We start from the raw sequence: 9,594 nt of genomic DNA on the forward strand, positions 1-9,594 counted from the left end.
TTTTTTCTTTTTTGTTTAGGAGTTAATTCAGTTCTTTTTAACTGGTTAATAAGTTCTTCTATTTCAAGGTTGTTTTTTGGTGGTTCTTGAGCTTCTTTATTTTTTATTAGGATGTCTATTTTCTTATGTAGTTCGGGTAATTTCGGTTCTTGCTGAAAGGGTTTTTGAGCTTCTTTGGCCTTAATTAAAATATCTATCTTTTTATGTAAGTCTAATAATAACTCTATTATAGTATTATTTTGTTTTAATAAAATTTTATCTGTTATACTTGAAGGTATATGCTTAGATAATCCTTCTGGTTCGCTATGATAACTCTTTGATTTTTCTAATGTTTTACTATAATTTATATCTTCTTCACTCATGAAAGTGATATTTCTTCTAATCTTTTTGTTATTACTTGCAAATCTTTGATTTCTGTTGTTATACTTTCTACTTGTTCTATTAGTTTAGATATCAAGTGAGTAGTTTTTATTTATTTATTCCCAGTTGTAATCTACTTAACTGGTCTGCTAATTCGTTTTCTTTACCTTTTATATGTTCAAATACAATATTCTTATAAACAGATATGGTATTTGTAAAATTTAACCATCTTCTTCTACTTCTAGTTTTATCATTTATTTTTTGATGAAATTTAACTATAGTTTCATAATCTGTTCTAATTATTCTTATTTATATATATATTGATTATTTGTTGTTTGTTGGGTTACTTTTTATTTACTGTTCTCTTTCTTTGTCCTTTTTTCAAATTATTCTTTTCTCTTGTTTTTGATACTCTAAAATTTATTGAACTTCTTCTTTTGTTTCTCCATTCCCTCCCTCTCCTATTTCTTATTTGTAGGTATTGATAAACTAATTAGATTTTTTTGTTTATTCAACTATGACAGTAATTTCATTTTTGTAGTACGTTATCATTTTGGTTGGTATTGAAAAATTTGGATATCAAAATTTAAAACTTTAAAATTTTGTTCAAATATCACAAATAAATTCTGATTTCAAATTAAACTTTTTAATTCGAACTTCAAACTACCTGGCCAAACTTATACTAATATTTCATTAAATAAAAATATTAAGAAAAAGGAACAAATGCATCTTCCTTTTTCACACAATTTAATAGGTTTTTTTGTTCCCACATAACCTTTACCATTTGAATTACATCATGGTGTTGACTTCTTGTGTTCCACGTTGAAATCTCTCATGCATATGCGTAAAGATATCTTGAAAAATTTAACGTATAATTACAAAATTGATCGATTCACTCCAGGAAAAAAATTATTTTCTTTTATTTATGCTCTCTTTTCATTTTATTTAATTTGTATATTAAAAAAAAATCATTTTACTTGTTGATTTTAGCAAATTAAAAAATATTACTTTTTTTTAAATCATAATTTCATTGAATTTAAATTTAAAATATTATTTATAAGATTAATTTAAAACATACACTTTGAATTAAAGTTTATGAATAAGTATGGCAAGCCACTATAAAAAAGCAAATACAAATAGTTACTCTCTTTGTTCCATTTTACTTGACGTTAGATATTTTAATTTTTTTTGTCTATTTTCACAAATCAAGGGCATTTCATTACTTCTTTTTCATGTTACCTTCTGTATTAATAACTAAAGAAAGTAGTAATAGTTAAATTTAGAGTATCAAAGCATCATTAGTAAAATTAATTTTATAAAATATACTTTTAATTAATACTCCCTCCATTCGCTTTTAAATGTCACAATTTTTCTGATTGAATTTTTATTTTTACATGTCACTTTTGACATATCAAGAAAAAATAAAAGATTTTTTTATTTCACCCTTAGCATTAATTGCTTATTCTCCAAATTATTTTAAAGACATATTACTCTAAGCACGATTATTCAATAACTGTTTACTTGATGGATATGTCATGTCAAAAAGTGACAAGTAAAAGTGAATGAATGGAATATTTTCTTAATGAATATGCAAAAGATATCAAGTAAAATGAAACAAAGAAAATATATCATTACCCCCTTCATTCATTTTTAATTGCTTCCCTCGTTCTTTGTGAGTCAATTTAACTAAATTATTAATCTAAATTAAATTAAATTAATTTTTTAAAATAAAAATTTAGATATTCAAAAACTATATGAAAAGTACTTATAAATTTTTTATTTTTTTTTCTAAATTGATTAAAACTATATCTTAAAATGTAAGTTACAATTTTTACCATTTAACTTTACAAAAAAGAATTAAAAACAAACGGAGGGAGTATTATTTACTTGTAGATAATTACTAGAATAAAGTGTTTTGTTCATATGTATATATGTAGATGATAGAAATAGTAATAGACTATTCTTTTTATTAAGGGATAACTAGCAAACATAAAATCTTAATTATCCTATTTAGCTTAACTTTCAATTAATTACCATTCGTAGTTCTCGTGCCAATTAAATATCAGTCAACTTTCAAAAATAGCCTAGGTTTCAGCAAAATAGGAGTGTTCTTAGCTCAACTTTTAAAATTACAATTTATAGTTTTTCTTTCTCTTTTTTCTTGTTTTCTTTTCTTTTTTTTTCCTTCTTTTTTTTATTCTCTTCGATCTCTTGCCTCTTCTTCTCTATTTTTTCTTTTTTTCTTTTTTCCGTTTTTCCTTTTTTTGTTTTTTTTGTTTTAATTTTTTGTATTTTATAGGTTTTTATACTTTCGAAAACTATGGTTTTTAAGTTGAGTACAAGTCATGGATGATGATAGATACATCATAATCGCTTATTGTGTTGAAGGTAGTGCTAAGATCAACCTGAGTAACCAACTCCTTCCAAAATGTCCTCCAGAAGCTAGAAGTGAACACGTAGCCTCTATCTGAAATAAAGGACATGGGTACCCCTTGATGGCGAACTATCTCCCGAACAGAGATATGTGCTAACCTGTCAATAATGAAGGAACTCATAATAGGGACAAAATAAGTCAATTTAGTCTATCGATCAACAATGACCCAAATGTTGTACAAACCATAAGAATTGCAAGGCAAACCACTCATGAAATCTATAGTAATTTGTCACCCGTTCCACTCAAGAATGAGTAATCTCTAAAGCAATCCACCAGGTCTCAGATGCTCAGCCTTTAACCGTTGACAACATAAATATTGAACTACAAAGTCCACTACATCCCTCTTCATACTACTCCACTAGTAATGGTGTCTCAAATTCTATACATCTGAGTTGTCCCAGGGTGAATAGAATATATAGAGTTATGCACCTTTTGAAGTATCAACGTAATCAAGTCTTTAACCCTCGAAATACAAATATGGCCATTGGATTTGAAAATACCCTTTGAATCTAAGGTATCCCTCCTCGATTCACCTCCTAAGAACTAATCATAAATACCACAAAGTCTACTATCCTCAAATTAATGACTTCAAATCTTATCAAATAACGTAAACCTAGCTTAACATGGCCAAGAATCCTTTTGGGGTCTAAAATATCAATTCAAACCATCAAGTTGGCAAAGGGACAAATGTCCAAAGCCAACAGATGCTTCGAAACAAAAATAAGACCAAGCTACGCATACTAACTGCCTTCCGACTCAAAGTGTCCACTACTAAATCTGCCCAGCCCGAATGGTATAGATTAAAAAGGTCACAGTCCTTCATAAACTCAATCCACATGTGTTGTCTCGAGTTAAGCTCCCTCTGAGTCATAACATACTAAAGACTATAATGGTTAGTAAACATCTTACAACAAACACTATACAAGTAATGCCTCCAAAAGACATCGCCAGGAACTCATAATGGCCATATCGAGTCCAGATGGCTATCGCTGGGAAATCCTCTACCCAAATCCTCAACTGATGGTAACAAAGATCTTAAGTCAATCTTAGAAAACACTGCCTCACCTGAAGCTGGTCAAATAAATAATCAATACGAGGCATATGATACTTATTATTCATAATCACCTTATTCAACTGCCTATAGTCAATACACGTACACATAGAACTATCATTTTTCTTCGTGAATAAAAATAGAGTAATCCAAGGAAATACACTCAGCCTAATGAAGACCATACCCAGAATATCCTAAAGCTAAGAATTTAGCTCCTTAATCTTTAGTCATAGAGTAAGATGTCATAGAAATAGGTCGAGTGCTCAGCTCAAGGTTAATAGCAAATTTAATATCACATTTAGGAAGATGTCCAAGTATATCGGTAGGGAATACATCAGAAAATTTATGAATAATAGGAAAAAAATCAAGCAAAAGACTTTCTAAACTAATATCATGAACATAAGATAGAAAAGACTTACAACCCCTCGATACCAGTCTCATATCCCAAATATAAGAAATAATCCCCATAGGTGCGTGGCTACAAGATCCCTGCCACAAAATTGAGGGTATGCCAGGGTAACAGTGTTGGTAAAATAGTCTAAGACCACATGATAGAAGGGATAACCAGTTCATGCCTAAAATTACATCCAAAACCACCATATATAGCATAATAAGGCCAACCTAAGTATCATACTCTTAAATGGTCATAATATGTGACATATAAATATGATCCACTATAAAAGAATCACTGACGGAAGTAGATACAAGTAATGGCACAGATAAAGGATCCTAATACAACTCTAAATGGAGTGCATAATAAGCAAAAATAGATGAAAAATTTGATCCCTAATCAAATAAAGAAGTGGTTGGTTGATGACACATAGAAATCATACCTTTAATAATAGTAGCTAAAGATTCCACCTCGGCCTATCTAGTACAGCAAACAAATGGCCCCACCTGAGGACCTCCTCTAATGCCATGAGGACTACCCTCTATAACCATGTGTGTCATCTTTAGCTAGAGGTGGCACTGATCTGTTCAAATAAACACTGTATTGGAGGCTAAATTATCCATATCGGGGATGCTATCAAGAGAAATGGTGAACAACCTCATAATCATAGCATGCCTCAGGCACACTACTCTGCCCAGAAGATCTAGCTAAGTTAAAATTGCCACCTCAGCATGGAAAAACTGACTGTGCACCCTTCAAAGACTTACCACTACTCTAACTACTATAGTTACTATAACCGGGTTAAACCTATCAGTAATTTGAAGTACTACCTGAACGGTCCTGATAAACTAACCCTGGTGCTGATAAGACTGACACCGAAGGTATCCCTTATGAAAACCTTTATTCTGAACTGTGAGCTGCTCTGGTTCCCACTAAAACTGCCCTACTAATATGGCCTCTTATCTTTGCCCCTTAGAGATTAGTGATGCATTTCCTCTATAGTTTGATACTGATATGCAAAAAAGAAATACCACTTGCAACTATACTCTGAGTAGTCATGCAAACAAAAAGTCTTAGTCTTCTTACAAAACAACAAATCCTCTCATACATGGAAAGTAAGATCATAGCATCATGACTGTCCAACTATCATAAAATTAACAACTATCATAAAACCCTGCTCTAAGTCTGTAAACCGATCCCTCAGTTGCTTACGCAAGTTGCCAGGCACATACTTCTCTGAGAAAGCATTAAAGAAATAAGTCCATATCATGGAGAATCCATATAACCTCTCCACCACTATTCGACAGCCTAATCAAATAGAAAGGTAGTATAGTCCACACCATGCAACTCTACTAGGCCCAAATTATGGAGCCTCTCTTCGTAACTAGTCAGAAACTGAAATACATCCTCTCCTGGACCCCCTAAAAACCTAAGTAGAGTCAATCTTAGGAATCATCCCAATATTTTTTGCTCCTCTACAGTCATAAATGGCAAACCAACTACATGTTGTGGAACAACCAGTGCAGGAGAAACCTCAACCCTATGAGCCACAGTTATAGACTATACTGCTAAACCAATACCACTCATGTTACAACTCAAAAATTGATAGGTCATGATGACACTTGTCACGGAGAACCTTGACAAGTAAGTCTCTCACCCAAACTGACACACACGGGGAAAAGATATAAATGAGCCTAAGGTAAGGCATCTAGAACGAAGCCGAACCACATATATATAGTAAAAGCAGAAAGAATAAAATCAACACATGCAGCCCTAACTCTCAAAACCTGGTGTCAACAGTATAAGAACTACTAATACAATCCTGGAGTTAAATACATCAGAAAAATAAGCACAAACGAAAATATATGTCTCCGAACACTAATAAAGACATAACTAATACAAAAAGATAGAGGTAAGCTCCTAACGTCTAAATGTCCTACTGCTACCTTGAGTAATCTGAAGGCGCCCTAAAATTAACTAATATGAGGTGCACCCAAACCTGAAGTTGCACCGAAAAGGTAAAGTAGGAGTAAGTACGGTCCATTTGTACTCAGTGGGCATTAAAGGTAGACTGACCAAAGTAGAAAATAAAGCATACAAAATACACACTAAGAGCACGTCATCTACAATAAAAAAATGTCCCAAAATGGTAGCGCTGTTACACTAAGAGTTTAATATATCACATATATTACAACAACACACCAATATAGAACACAAGTATACATTATGTCACATATAAGTAGAACATGTAGATACAAGATCATCAAATACAAGTAAGAAAGGTAAGAGAAATACATAGATGACAAGTCAATGTGGCAATACAACACAACACAACGTAACACAATAAAGTAAGTGAAATGTATATGATAATGATAATGATGCATGAGGCCGTCGCACAACCTCCGAGATCGTTGTAAAATTCTCGTATACACCTACGGAGCTAAAGCTTCCCGACGTAGGACCCATGGGGGGTTCGTCAACTCATACACAATCCGCATATCTTATATCTCCTTTACGAAACATCCCTTGGAAAGGGTTTTATAAGATGTTATAATATCTCCTCCCCGACACTTCCTCGTAGAGTGTATTATAAAAGGTGTTGCCAGTGTTTCTCAGATATTGCCATGGTGGTACCAATGTTTCATGAATGAGAATGTAATGCTCACAAACCATCACAATGATTTTTTTCACAACCAATCACAATGATATATTTTTACAGCCAACCACAATTATACATTTCCATAACCACGTGAGCCAATATTTACTCATTATTTTCGTTCCATCCATGAATTTTCAAATGTCTCATATAAAAACAAGTATGGACATATCACAATACACCAATGGTACCACATTAGGTAATTCAACAACACAATATAATCATGCATATATATTCAAGGCTAAATAGGACCCTACGCAGTCACACATATCAAATAATATCTTAATTTCAACAATTAAGTTACATATAAGCCCCTTCACTAGCACAACACATAGATAAGTATTTTTCATGATTAGTTCCCACCCTAAACATGAGTATTGTACCATCATTTACTGCCCAAGCCAGTCTGAAAGAGTTAAGACATAACTTACCTCAAAATCCAAAACTGGTTTACTATACTTCGAATCCATGATTTTACTTTTCACGAATGATACAAACTCCACCAAAAACATCAAATATGGAATCTATGCATCAAAACAAAACCGACGAGACATATATTTACTACTTTTGGTTAGGAGTCAAAACGGACCCACAAAATGGGTTTTCAAAAGAAGGACAGAATCAAAACTTTAATTTAAAAATATGTTCCCCATATTTTTAGAAACCTACAGCTGAATACCCAAGTCAAATCAAGTCTAAAAAGAGGGTCAAATCAAAGACAAACTATTTGTAAGCTTTACCGGATAAAAATCTTTAAAATTTGTGATAAAATCAAGAATCGGAGTTGTTTTAAAGGTTAAATTGATGAAAAACTAGTAATTATTATATTAAAATATTATTCAAGTGAAAATAAGTGAAATTGGGAATTGAAATCAAGACCTAAGATTTTTGGGGCTTTGAGAAATTAATCAAGAAATTATAAGAAAAGGGTGAATGCTTACCTTAAATCCATAATAAAATTAAGAAATAGATGTTAATCTAGCTTCCCAAGCTATCACAAGCTTCACTTTTAAGCTCCCACATTATTTTAGGGTTTAACTCTCAAGAGACAAGATGAAAAATGAGCAAAATACGCAAAAGGGAGGGAAAAAGTTGTTTTTATACTTAAAAAAAAACTGCAATTGCACCAGATTTTTCTATCTTTAAGTCCAACCCAAACTTCGACTGGGTGTCTGAGATTCGTTTGGAGTCAAATATATGCAAACAAACTATGTAACTACACAAATTTCTAGCTTCGAACTCAATGGAGATATCGGAATTTTAAAAAAATATCGTTTTCACAAAGTTGACCCCCGAAAATCCAAAATTACAACTTTTTAAATCGAGAATCGAAATGAGATTTATAAGCTATAACATCACATCAAAAATCGATAGGTCATGATAGCACTTGTCACAGCGAACCTTGATAAGTAAGTCTCTCACCCAAACTGATACACACGGGGAAAAGATAGAAATGAGCTTAAGGTAAGGCATCTAGAACGAAGCCGAACCACATAGATATAGTAAAGGCATAAAGAATAAAATCAACACATGCAGCCCTAACTCTCAAAACCTGGTGTCAACAATATAAGAACTACTAATACAATCCTGGAGTCAAATATATCAAAAAAAATAACCACAAAGGAAAATATCTGTCTCCAAACACTAATAAAGATATAACTAATACAGAGAGATAGAGGTGAACTCCGGATATATGAATGTCCAACCTCTACCTTGAGCAATATAAAGGCGCCCAAAAATTAACTAATCTAAGGCGCACCCGAACCTAAAGCTACACCGAAAGGGTGAAGTAGTAGTAAGTATGATCCACTTATACTCAGTAGGTATCATAGGCCAACCAAGCAATGTAGAAACTAAAGCATACAAAATACACACTAAGGGCACATCACCTGCAATCAGAAAATATCCCGCAATGATAGCCCACATCGCTTGTACTAAGAGTTCTAATATATCACATATATAACGACAACACACCAAGATAGAACGCAAGTATGCATTATGTCACATATAAGTAGAACAAAAGAGAGCATGTAGATACAAGATCATCAAATACAAGTAAAGGAAGGTAAGACAAATACATAGATGATAAGTTAATATGGCAATACACAACATAAACACAGTAAAGTAATTGCAATGTATATGATAATGATAACGAGGATGGTAATGATGATGATGATGATGATGATGATGCACGAGGTCGTTGCATAACCTTCGGGATCATCATACAATCCCCTAGATTGTCGGACAATCTCCGTATACACCTACGGAGCTCAAGCTTCTCGGCGTAGGACCCATGAGGGGTTCGTCAACCCATATACAATCCACATAACTCATATCTCTTTTTCGGCACATGTCTTGGAAAGATTTTTATAAGATTTTACAATATCTCCCCCCGTCATTTCCCTCATGAGGGTTTTATAAAAGGTGTTGCCAGTGTTTCTCAGATATTTCCATGGTGGTTCCAATGTTTCATGAATGAGTATTATATGAGGATGTAATACTAACAATTGATCATAATGAGTATTTCCATAATCAAACACAATGATATATTTTCACAACCAACTATAATTATACATTTTAACAACCACGTGAGCCAATATTCACCTATTATTTTTACTACATCCATGAATTTCCACATGTCTTATATAACAACAAGTATGAATATATCACAATACACCAATGGTACTATATTAGGAAATTCA

Source organism: Capsicum annuum, chromosome 1 (assembly GCF_002878395.1).
Source record: "Capsicum annuum cultivar UCD-10X-F1 chromosome 1, UCD10Xv1.1, whole genome shotgun sequence".
NCBI lineage: Eukaryota > Viridiplantae > Streptophyta > Magnoliopsida > Solanales > Solanaceae > Capsicum > Capsicum annuum.